General features: G+C 44.4%; 1 pseudogene; it reads left to right on the forward strand.

Moving 5' to 3' along the window:
• Positions 1 to 450: 450 nt before the first annotated feature.
• On the forward strand, positions 451 to 9,661 carry LOC140721666 (uncharacterized; annotated as a pseudogene).
• Positions 9,662 to 11,640: the final 1,979 nt, after the last annotated feature.

The following is an 11,640-nucleotide window of genomic DNA, read 5'->3' on the forward strand; positions in this document are numbered from 1 at the left end:
AAATCAACAGATCAGGCAGCAAATGTGGAGAGGAATAAATAGACAACGTTTAGGCCGACTCCCTTCAGCATGTCTAGACTGTGTACTCCTCTGCTTAGCTGCTGCCTGAACTGCAGAGTTTCTCCTGCAATTTGTGTGTGTGCGTCTCTGGTTTTCCAGCAACAGCAAAATCTCTTGTGTTTTCAATCTGCATTTGTAAGAAGGATCTACTTTCGCATTAGACACTGGGAAGGGTTGCTGATATTAAGTGCATTGTTTATGGTAGCTGCTGAGTTTTCTACACAAAAACAAAACTGAGGTATGGACATGGAACCGGTGCTTGCAGAAACTTTTAATGGCACCGTGATTACCCAGAATGTTCTGCGTTACAATTTTCGCTATCGCTGAAGCACCGACCGAACGCGCAGGCGTCAGGGATGCGGATGGTTCCAAATATCGCGCATGCGCGCAGTACAGAAAGGCCTTGAGGAATCGGCTCCAGGTAAGAGATGGTTTGCGCTGGTTTTTTCAACACCGAATTCGGGGTAATTGCTGTGACGTTCGGACACCGTGCCCTGAAATCCCGGGATAGTCCTGTTCTCGTCCCCCCCTCTCTCTCAGCCTCACGATCCGTGAGCCCCGGGGAGCTTCCGGCTGATGACGGAATGGGAACCGATAGATCTCTCAGACAGAGCTGAGCTCCAGCTATCCAAATGCAAGGATTAGGAACTCGGAGAAAGGGAACAACATCTTTTACACCACCAGTTGAGAAAATCACCTTTGTTTTGCCTACAATCACAAACCAGAGAAAATGTGCAGAAATTGAAAATCCAAGCAACACACACAAAATGCTGGAGGAACTCAGCATTAGTACTCTTTTCCATAGATGCTGCCTGGCCTGCTGAGTTCCTCCGGTATTTTATGTGTGTTGCTTGTTCAATCTCCTCTTCTTCTGGATTTTTCTACCCGTGAGAACGTGTTTTGACCCATTCTCTCTGGGTACATAATGATCTCAAACACCTTTGCCCCGGGCATCAAGTAGCTTTCACATCACAGATGTGCCAGACTCCAGTGAGACAGACTAGTGCCCTTCCTTTCATATTCATTGGCATTGCTGTCAGTGAGTTCGCCACCGTCAAGTGGAGGGTTCAGGGGAAATATTTGTGTCCAATACAGAAATTGTGTTACCTTTGTGTATTGTGGCGATGCAGAAGTTGCTGGAGAATTTGCAAGTAGGAGTAAGTGCAATAATATTTGGAAATCTGACTTTTTAAAGCATCATTTAGCAAGCAAATCAGACATGGATGGTGTGAAAAAGCTGGAGTGAGAAAATCCTTCATAACCCTCTACAGGCCTGCTACATAGGTTGTGTGAGAGTGCAGATGAACTTGATCAAACCCAAAGGATATCAAAGTTCTTATTAACAGTGATTACCGTCCAACAGTCCACTCTCTCAACCCCAGATCCATTGATGTCAATAGGGGTTAGCCTGTCTCCATTCCTCCTGTCATCCACAACCAGTTCCCTTGTTTTTGTGACTTTGAGCGAGAGTTTGTTTTCTTGACACCAGTCAGATGTTGTTCAGACCTCAGATAGAGTCAGCAATCAAATGGTTGAGCATGGTGTGATGAATGTGCTGAGCTGTGTATATCACAATGCAAGAAGCATCGTAGGAAAGCCAGATGAGCTCAGGACAGGGAATTATGATATTGTAGCCACTACTGGGACTTGGTTGCACGTAAGAGTCTGAGGGATTTAGAGGAACAAATGTGTGGAGAGATTGCAGACTGTGCCAAGAAATAAATGTTGATATGGTAAGCGATTTTCACTTTCCAAATATTGACTGTGTCTCCCATACTGTAAAAGGAATAGCTGGGGTAGAATTTGTCAAATGTGTCCTTATTCAGTGCATAGAATTCCTAAAGTAGAAGTGTGCAATATGCTATTAGGAAATGATCCAGGGCTAGTGACAGAAATTAGTGTATGGGAACACTTTGTATCTAGTGATCATAATGCCATGAGATTCTAAGTAAATATGGAAAAAGAGAGGTCTGGAACAGAGGCTGGGGTTCTAAATTGGAGACAGGACAATTTGGATGTTATCAGAAAGGATCTGAGAAGTGTGGACTGGGTCAGGAAGTTTTCTGTCGAAGGAGTACTTGGGAAATGGGCGTCCTTCAGCAGTGGAATTCTGAATCTGTGGAGTTTGTATGAGCTTGCCAAGTTAAAAGTTGAAAGCGAACTGGTGCAGGGAACATTGGTTTTCAGACAGACAGACATACTTTTTTGATCCCAAGGGAAATTGGGTTTCATTACAGTTGCACCAACCGAGAATAGTGAAGAAATATAGCAAAATAAAGCCATAAATAATTAAATAATAATAAGTAAATTATGCCAAGTGAAAATAAGTCTAGGACCAGGCTATTGGCTCAGGATGTCTGACACTCCGAGGGAGGAGTTGTAAAGTTTGATGGCCACTGGCAGGAATGACTTCCCAAGATGCTCAGTGTTGCATCTCGGTGGAATGAGTCTCTGGATGAATGTACTCCTGTGCCTAACCAGTACATTATGGAGTGGATGGGAGACATTGTCCAAGATGGCATGCAACTTGGACAGCGTCCTCCTTTCAGACACCAACGTCAGAGAGTCCAGTTCCACCCCCACAGCATCACTGGCCTTACAATTGAGTTTGTTGATTCTGTTGGTGTCTGCTACCCTCAGCCTGTTCCCTCCACTTCTTCATCCAGGTCATTTATAAAAATCAAAGAGTAAGGGTCCAAACAGATACCTGAGGCACTCCACTGGTCACCGACCTCCATGCAGAATATGACCCGTCTACAACCACTTGTGTGATTCATTGAAACATCCAATCCTTTGGTACCTCCCACTGTCACCAAGCATGATTTAATTATCTGCTCGGAACCCTGATAATTTCTGCACTTGCCTCACGCAGGATCCAAGGGAGCACCTTGTCATGCCCTGGAGATTTATCCACCCGCATCAGCCTCAGGATAACAAACATCTCAGCTTCTTTAATTTGAACAGGGTCCACGATTTTAATGCAGCTTTTCCACTCTCACATAGATCCTGTGTCCATCTCCTGAGTAATTGAGATGATAAAAGTATTTAAGATTTCCCCCATCTGCTTTGGTTCCACAGGTGGATTGCCATTCTGGTCTTGCAAAGGACCAACTTTGCTCTTAAATTCTTCAATTCTTTTGCTCTTAATCTATCTCTAGAATCCCTGAAGATTATCCTTCATCTTTTCTGTGAGGGCATCCTCATTCATGCCTTCTTTTAGCAATCCTGATTTATTTCTTATGTCAAACAACACACACAAAATGCTGGTGGAACACAGCTGGCCAGGCAGCATCTATAGGGAGAAGCGCTGTCGACGTTTCGCGCCAAGACACTTCGTCAGGACTTTCTTATGTGTTCTCTTGCATTCCTTAAACTCCGTTAGAACCTACTTGCTATCCCTGTTAGTGCTTCACCAGGGTCACAATATCTCTTGAAAACCAAGGTTCCCTATAGTTTCTATCTTTACCTTTTATTCTGACACGTTGTACTTTCAAAATTTTGCTTTGAAGGCCTCCCATTTACCAAGCACACCTTTGCCATAAAGCAGCCTGTCCCAGTCCACAGTTGCCAGATCCTAGTATCTTAATTCCAGGTGTTGATCCATGACCTGAACACATCCGCCTTTCCTATCACGCTCCTTGCATTGAGATATACAGGGTTCAGCATATTCACTGCAGCATGCTCAACGTTTTTCATTCCTGACCTTGTCTGAGGTCTGAACAACACCTGTCTCCACAACACCTCCACTATCTGTTCTGTTATTCAGGCATCCATTCCCCCTGAGACGTTAGTTTAACCCCCCTTACCCCCACCCCCCACCATGCAGCTCTATCACCCCTTTGGTTTTCATCTCCCAGATCAATAAAAAGGAGGTGCATACAGGCAGATAGGAACAAATGGGCTACTTATGAGATACAGGAAATTCAAGTGAACACTGATGAAAGAAGGCATGAGGTTGCCCCAGCAGACAAGGTGAAGGAGAATCCTCATGGATTCTGCAGATATGTTAAGTGCAAAAAGATTGCAAGGGAAAAAATTAATCCTGTGAAAGATCAGAATGGTAATACATATGAGGTAACAAAATAGATGAGGGAGATTATTTTTTTGCATCCCTATTTACACAGGAAACAGACACAGAGTCTATAGAAGTGAGGCAAAGCAGCATCAACTCCATGGACACTGTACAGATTACAGAGGTGGAGGTGTCTGTTGTCCTGAGGCAAATTAGCGTGGATAAATCCCCAGGGCTTGACAGGTTGTTCCCTGGGACCCTGCGGAAGACAAGTGTAGACATTGTCGGGGCACAAGCACAGATATTTAAATTATCCTTAGTGACAAGTGAGGTACTGGAGGATTGGCAGACAGGCAGCATGGCTTTGTGCATAGTAGGTCATGTCTAACCAATCTTATAGAGTCTCTGGAGGAAGTTATCAGGAAAGTGGATGAAGGCAAGGCAGTGGATGTTGTCTACATGGACTTCGGCAAGGCACTTGACAATGTCTCATATGGGAGGTTGGTCAAGAAGGTTCAGTCACTCAGCATTCAAGATGAGATAGTAAATTGGACAAGACACTGTCTTTGGGAGAAGCCAGAGTGTGATAGCAGATGGTTACCTCTCTGACCAGAGGCCTGTGACTAATGGTTGCCACAGGGATCAGTGCTGGATCTGTTGTTGTTTGTCATCTATATCAGTAATCTGGATGTGAACATGGTTCGCTGGATCAGCAAATTTGTGGATGACACTAAGATTGGGTGTGTAGTGGACAGTGAGGAAGACTACCATGGCTTGCAGTGTAAACTGGACCAGCTAGAAAAATGGGTTCAGAAATGGAAAATGGAATTTAATGCAGACAAGTGTGAGGGGTTACACTTTGGTAGGACCTACCAGTATAGGTCTTACACAGTGACTGGTCGGGCATGGAGGAGTGTTGTAAAGGAAAGGGATCTGGGAATACAGGTCAATATTTCACTGAAAGTGGTGTCACAGTTCAATAGGGATGGAAAGAAAGATTTTGGCACATTGGCCTTCATGAACCAAAGTGGTGACTACAGGATATGGATGATATGTTGACTTTGTACAAGGCATTGGTGAGGCCTAATTTGGAGTATTGTGTGCAATTTTGGTCACCAACCTACAGGAAAAATTTAAAAGAGGTTGAAAGAGTTCAGAGAAAATTCAGAACGATGTTGCCGGGTCTAGAGGACTTGGGTCCTTACGATTGAACAGGTCAGGACGTTATTCCTTGGAACACAGAAGACTGAGGGGAAATTTGATGGAGGTATACCAAAATTATGAGGGGTATAGATAGGGTAAATGCAAGCTGGCTTTTACCACTGAGATGGGGTGGGACTACAACCAGAGGCCATGGGTTAAGGGTGCAAGGTGAAATGTTAAGGGGAACACGAGGGGAAACTTCTTGACGCAATGGGTCATCCGTGTGTGGAATGAGCAGACAGCCCAACTGGTGCGTGCAAGCTCAGTTTCAACATTTAAGAGGTTTGGATGGATGGCAGGTGTATGGGAGTGGGCAGTTTAGATAGTTCAACACAAATCAGATGGGCCAAAAGGTCTGTTTCTGTGTTGTATTTCTCTTTGACTGTGACAAGAACCTGAAATAATACTAATATTTGCTCTAATTCCTTTTAGCAGCTGTGCAGACAGACCAACCATACATCTGAGTAGGAGATATTTACATGGCGTTAAAACTGTGGCAATTTAAATTAACAGTACATAAAAGAAATTCCATCTGCGTGTCAACAAAGGCTATTTGCGTGAGAGTATTTCAGTTACTGTAGGGCCAGGCACCCATACAGCTCAGTGGGAACAGGGAATAATACCAATGGAGAGAGTCAAACTGAGCCAGGTCACATATTGGAGATGGCAGAATTGCCCCATTCTTGTAGAGACAGGAAGAGCATCAGAGACTTTGGTGGTCATTCCAGATACCAGCAACTGTGCCAAGTTAGAAGATGATTTATCTCTCCAATTTGGGTTGAACTTCACTGTAACAGTGTGATATCAGATCACACCTCAGCAACTAAAGTGATCTCATCTGAAATGTTGTCCTTCCCCCACTGATGGATTTTGTAAATCTTTTTACAGGTTAAAAATGACAAGGAATTTGTCTACGGGAATCTCAAACAAAACACGCCAGTTTTGCTGTCTCTGTCCAGATATTTAAGAAGTGGAGCAAGGGATTCACTCAATCATCCTTCCTGCTCAGACTGTGGGGAGGGATTCACTCAGTCATCTGAACGACTGGCACACCTGTTATTTTACAAGGGGAGAGGCCATTCACCTGCGCAGACAATGGGAATGGATTCAGTTGGTCATCTCAAATGAAGGTACATCAGCAAGTTCACATTGGGCAGACGCTGGACATCTGCTGAATTTGTGGGGAAGGATTCTCTCGGTCATCTAACCTAATGGCTCACCAGCGAGTTCACACTGGGGAGCGGCCGTTCACCTGCTCGGACTGTGGGAAGGGATTCACTGAATCATCTAAATTGAAGGTACATCAACGAGTTCATACTGGGGAGAGGCCATTCACCTGCTCAGACTGTGGGAAGGGATTCACTCGGTCATCTCACCTACTGCTACATCAGTTAGTTCACACTGCAGAGAGGGATTTCACCTGCTCAGATTGTGGGAAGAGATTCACTCACTCTTCCACCCTACAGAGACACCAGTCAGTTCACACCAGGGAGAGGCCATTCACCTGCTCAGTCTGTGGGAAGAGATTTACTCAGTCATCCCACCTACAGAGACACCAGCAAGTTCACACTGGGGAGAAGCCTTTCACCTGCTCAAACTGTGGGAAGAGATTCACACAGTCATCCACCCTACAGAGACACCAGTCAATTCACACTGGGGAGTGGCGGTTCACCTGCTCAGAATGTGGGGATTCACACAGTTATCCAAACTACTGGCACACCAGTCAGTTCACAGTGGGGAGTGGCCATTCACCTGCTCAGACTGTGGGAAGGGATTCACTCGGTCATCTGATCTACTGACACATGAGCGAGTTCACACCGGGGAGAGGCCATTCACCTGCTGTGAATGTGGGAAGGGATTCGCTCGGTCATCTGATCTACAGATACACCAGCGAGTTCACACTGGGGAGAGGCCGTTTACCTGCTCAGTCTGTGGGAAGGGATTCCATCAATCTTCCAACCTTCATAGACACCAGCAATTTCACACTGGGGTGAAGCAGTTCACCTGCTTAGTCTGTGGGAAGGGATTCAGTCGGTCATCCTCCCTATTGGCACACCAGTCAGTTCACACTGGGGTGTGGCCATTCACCTGCTCAGAATGTGGGAAAGGATTCACTCAATCATCTGAACTACTGGTACACCAGTCAGTTCACAGTGGGGAGTGGCCGTTCACCTGCTCAGAATGTGGGAAGGGATTCACTCAGTCATCCAACTTACAGAGACACCAGTCAGTTCACACTGGGGAGAAGCCGTTCACCTGCTGTGAATGTGGGAAGGGATTTGCTCGGTTATCTGATCTACAGATACATCAGCGTGTTCACACTGGGGAGAGACCATTCACCTGCTCAGTCTGTGGGAAGGGGTTCCATCAATCATCCAACCTTCATAGACACCAGCGAGTTCACACTGGGGTGAAGCCGTTCACCTGCTCAGACTGTGGAAAGGGATTCACTCGGTCATCCTCACTATTGGCACACCAGCGAGTTCACACTGGGGAGAGGCCGTTCACCTGCTGTGAATGTGGGAAAGGATTCACTCGGTCATCTCATCTGCTGGCACACCAGCGAGTTCACAGTGTGTAGAGACCGTTCACCTGCTCAGAACGTGGGAAGGGATCCAATCTACAAAGACACCAGCAAGTTCACTTTGGGTAACGGACGATCTCCTGCTGAGACATTGGGAAGAGTTTTCTCAGCCATCTCCATCAAATGTGCATCATTGGGTTCACACTGGGGAGAGGCTGTTTACCTGCTGTGAATGTGGGAAGGGATTCACTCAGTAATGTAACCTTGTGACACACTACCGGGTTCACACTGGGGAGAAAGTTTCAATAAGCTGCATGCTGGATATTTGTCCATCACCGTTGCTGAATGCAATTTCGAGAGTTACTGTCGGTGCTGAACTCTGCAATTATTGCTGCTGCTCACCACACCCAGTTCTGCACCGTGGTCACTGGGCATGGGAGGAGTTTCTTCTGCTGTACATTCACCTTTAATGGGACTGGATCTGAGACAAATAAATCAGTTCTATTTTAAACTCTGTCTCCGGTACTTAGTGCATTTATAACACACCTAGTATACAGTAGAGAGTCAACTCAGCCCAGCTGGACCCTGCCAGTGATTCAGTCCCATGACAGTCTATTTAAATCCTCCCCTTTTGTTCATCTCTCACTCTCCCTCTGGTGATGGGTACAAACAGTCACCACTCTGTGGGTGAAGAGGTTTCCCTTGAATTTTCTGCAGACTGAAGAAGTCGAGCTGATTGCAGTGCTGTCTAAAATGTTCTTCGCCCCTCAAATCTCTGGGCTGAGGAAGAATGACATTGGTAGTTAACCTCCTTAATCACAACTAATTTCCACATTATGGGTCATTTTTCCTGCTTCTAAAGGGTTGTTAGAGAACATCAATGTCCTCTAAAGTCTGAAAACAGAATGGGAAACCATCACTTGTATGTTCAATTGAGCAGGGTCAGACACCAGAGGTGGGTCTGCACAGGGCAGAGTTTGGGGCTCTGGGCAATGGTCGGGGTAAGAACGTATGATGAGGAGAAGGGTATCAGCAGCGGGGTGTGGCAACAAATGTCAGAGTAACAACATTTGTAAGCTGTTTGTCAGAGACAATCAGTCGATTGTCTGACTGATGAAACAAACAATGCCTGTGGTGAGGTTCTCCACAGGTTGAGGAACATGCGTGTGTAGGGAATGGTTTTGTCTATTGAGGGAGTTGTTCCCATTTGTTTATCCTGCAATATGATATCCGGATGGTTATTATGGACTGTCCTATTTGAAATAATGTATTGATTATCATATAATTTGTATGATCTTGACTCTAAAACTGGGTCAGGCTTGAATTTATGGTGCCTTTATTCAGTTATGGAGGGCATTCATGAGTTTTTATTTTTAAACAATGTTTTGGTGAATGGTATTTGCCACTTGATTGTACCTTTGTAAGTAATCAGATTGAGTTAAACTGCTGTAGGATCCTGGAATGTGTTGGATTGTGTCTGGTTTCTCTTGGCATTTTCTGCACTTACTGCCTTGTTTGTTTGTACTTCATGTATTTTCGTTTTTTTTTTTCCCCTTTTGTTAAACACTTTGTCCTGTATTTCTGCAAGAAACCCCTGGGTTTCTGGGACGAGGTCTCCAACACTCAGTCAGGTGCATGTTGCTTCCTTGTCACCATCTCATTTGCTCAGATCGTTGAGATGTCTCCCATGGAGGGTCATACTCATTCCACTGGTTAATGTTTTCTTCCAGAGTGGTGATTTATTTTTCTGGTTTGGCCTCTCATTTAAGTTTTCTGGTCTGTATTTCTTATCACGATTGCATATACACACATGGAGTGCTGAATCCTGTTCATTTTTGATGAAAATATATACTTAAAAGTTTTATCTGACTGTTGTCTGATTTTTTTCATGTGTGTTGTTCCTCTTCCGCCTTGAATCCAAGGTAGTGTTAATCTAAATGTGTCACTCCTGATGAAGGGTTTCAGCCCGAAACGTCGTCACTACCTCCTCCCATAGATGCTGTCTGGCCTGCTGAGTTCTGCCAGCATTTTGTGTTTTTATTTATTTCCAGCATCTGCAGATTCACCCGTATCTGAGTGTGAATAGACTTTTCTAAAGTTCTTATTTATCTTTGTAAATTCTACTGATTGAAATGGGACCAAGATACTTTTATTAAAAAATGTCAATGTCGGTATTGATGAAAGTGTTTATTGCCTTTGTTGTATTTGTTAACTATTGAGCTCTGTTTGGCAGAATTTTTAAGTCTTGAACTACATTCTGTCAAAGGCTTTCCCTATTTCGCACTACTTTCTATTGTCTTTGCTTGTTGGTATTCCAGATATTTGGGTATCAAGAGTCTCGATAAAGGGTCTTGGCCCGAAATGTCGATTCCCATCCATAGATGTTGCCTGACATGCTGAGCTCCTCCAACACTTTGTGTGTAGTTCTCTAGATTTCCAGCATCTGCGGGTCTTCTTGTTTCACAGATAGTTATATGTTTCTTGAAAGAACAAGCTGGTAGTGGGGTTGTGTGGCTGTGTTGGTAAAATATTAAATAAAATCATTAGAATGAGGTGGCATAGTGTTGGCAGGTGTAGAATCTGTGGGTAGAATAAAGGAACTGCAAATGTAAAAAAAAAAGTCCCTAATGGGAATTGTATAGAGACCTCCGAACAGTAGTAAGTATGTGGTCCACAAATTACAATGGGAGATAGAAAATGCGTGCCAAAAGGGCAATGATACAATAGTCATGGGGGACTGTCATGCAGGTGATTAGGAAAATTAGGATGGTGTTGGTTTCAAGAGGAGGAATTCCTAGAATGCCCACAGGATGCTTTTTAGAGCAACTCGTGGTTGAGCCTACTTGGGGATCAGCTATTCTGGATTGGGTGTTGTAATGATCTGGAAATTCTCAGGGCACTTAAGTTCAAAGAACACTTAGGGGCAAGTGATCTTAATGTGATCAAATTTACCCTGACATAAGAGAAGGAGAAGTTAAAGTCAGATGTATTCAGAGAATTAGAGAGGCTTGAGAGAAAAAATGGTCAACATTGATTTGAGAAGAATGCAGGCAAGGATGAAAACAGAGCAGCAATGGCTGGAATTTCTGGAAGTAATTCGGAAGGCACAGGATATACACAGTGGCATGCTGAAGTTTGGGCATCCCTGGTCAAAATTTCTGTTACTGTGAATAGTTAAGTGAGTAAAAGATGACCTGATTTCCAAAAGGCATAAAGTTAAAGATGACACATCTCTTTAATGGTTTAAGCAAGATTGCTTTTCTTATTTCCATCTTTTACAGTTTCAAAGTAACAAAAAAGGAAAAGGGCCAGAAGCAAATGTTTGGGCACCCTGTATGGTCAGTACTTAGTAACACCCACTTTAGCGAGTTTTATAGCGTGTAAGTGCTTTCTGTAGCCAGCTAAGTGTCTTTCAATTCGTTTGTGTGAATTTCTGGGTTCAGTTATTAGCAGCAAAACACTGACAGCAGAAATTACAGATCAAAATATTATAAGAGTCACAGAGCCCAGCAGTACCAAAACAGGCCCTTCGGCCCTTCTAGTCAATGCTGACCTGTTTTTTGTTGTTACTGCCTGGTTCCAACTATCTGCCCCAGAGCCTACATACACCTCCCATCCATGTCCTCACTCAAATTTCTCTTTCGTGTCTAAATCGAACCCACATCCAACACTTCTACTGGCAGCTCATTCCACTCTGACCAAACTGTGAGTGAAGAATTCCCCTTCAGGTTCCCCGAAAATAATACACTTTCACCCTGAACTGATGTCCAATGTCAGGGTGAGAGGGCAGACAGTAAGGGCAGGGGGTGGTCAAGTGCGGAGAGGGAAACAGAGCGGAGAA

The sequence above is a fragment of the Hemitrygon akajei genome, unplaced genomic scaffold, assembly GCF_048418815.1.
Source record: "Hemitrygon akajei unplaced genomic scaffold, sHemAka1.3 Scf000059, whole genome shotgun sequence".
Lineage (NCBI taxonomy): Eukaryota > Metazoa > Chordata > Chondrichthyes > Myliobatiformes > Dasyatidae > Hemitrygon > Hemitrygon akajei.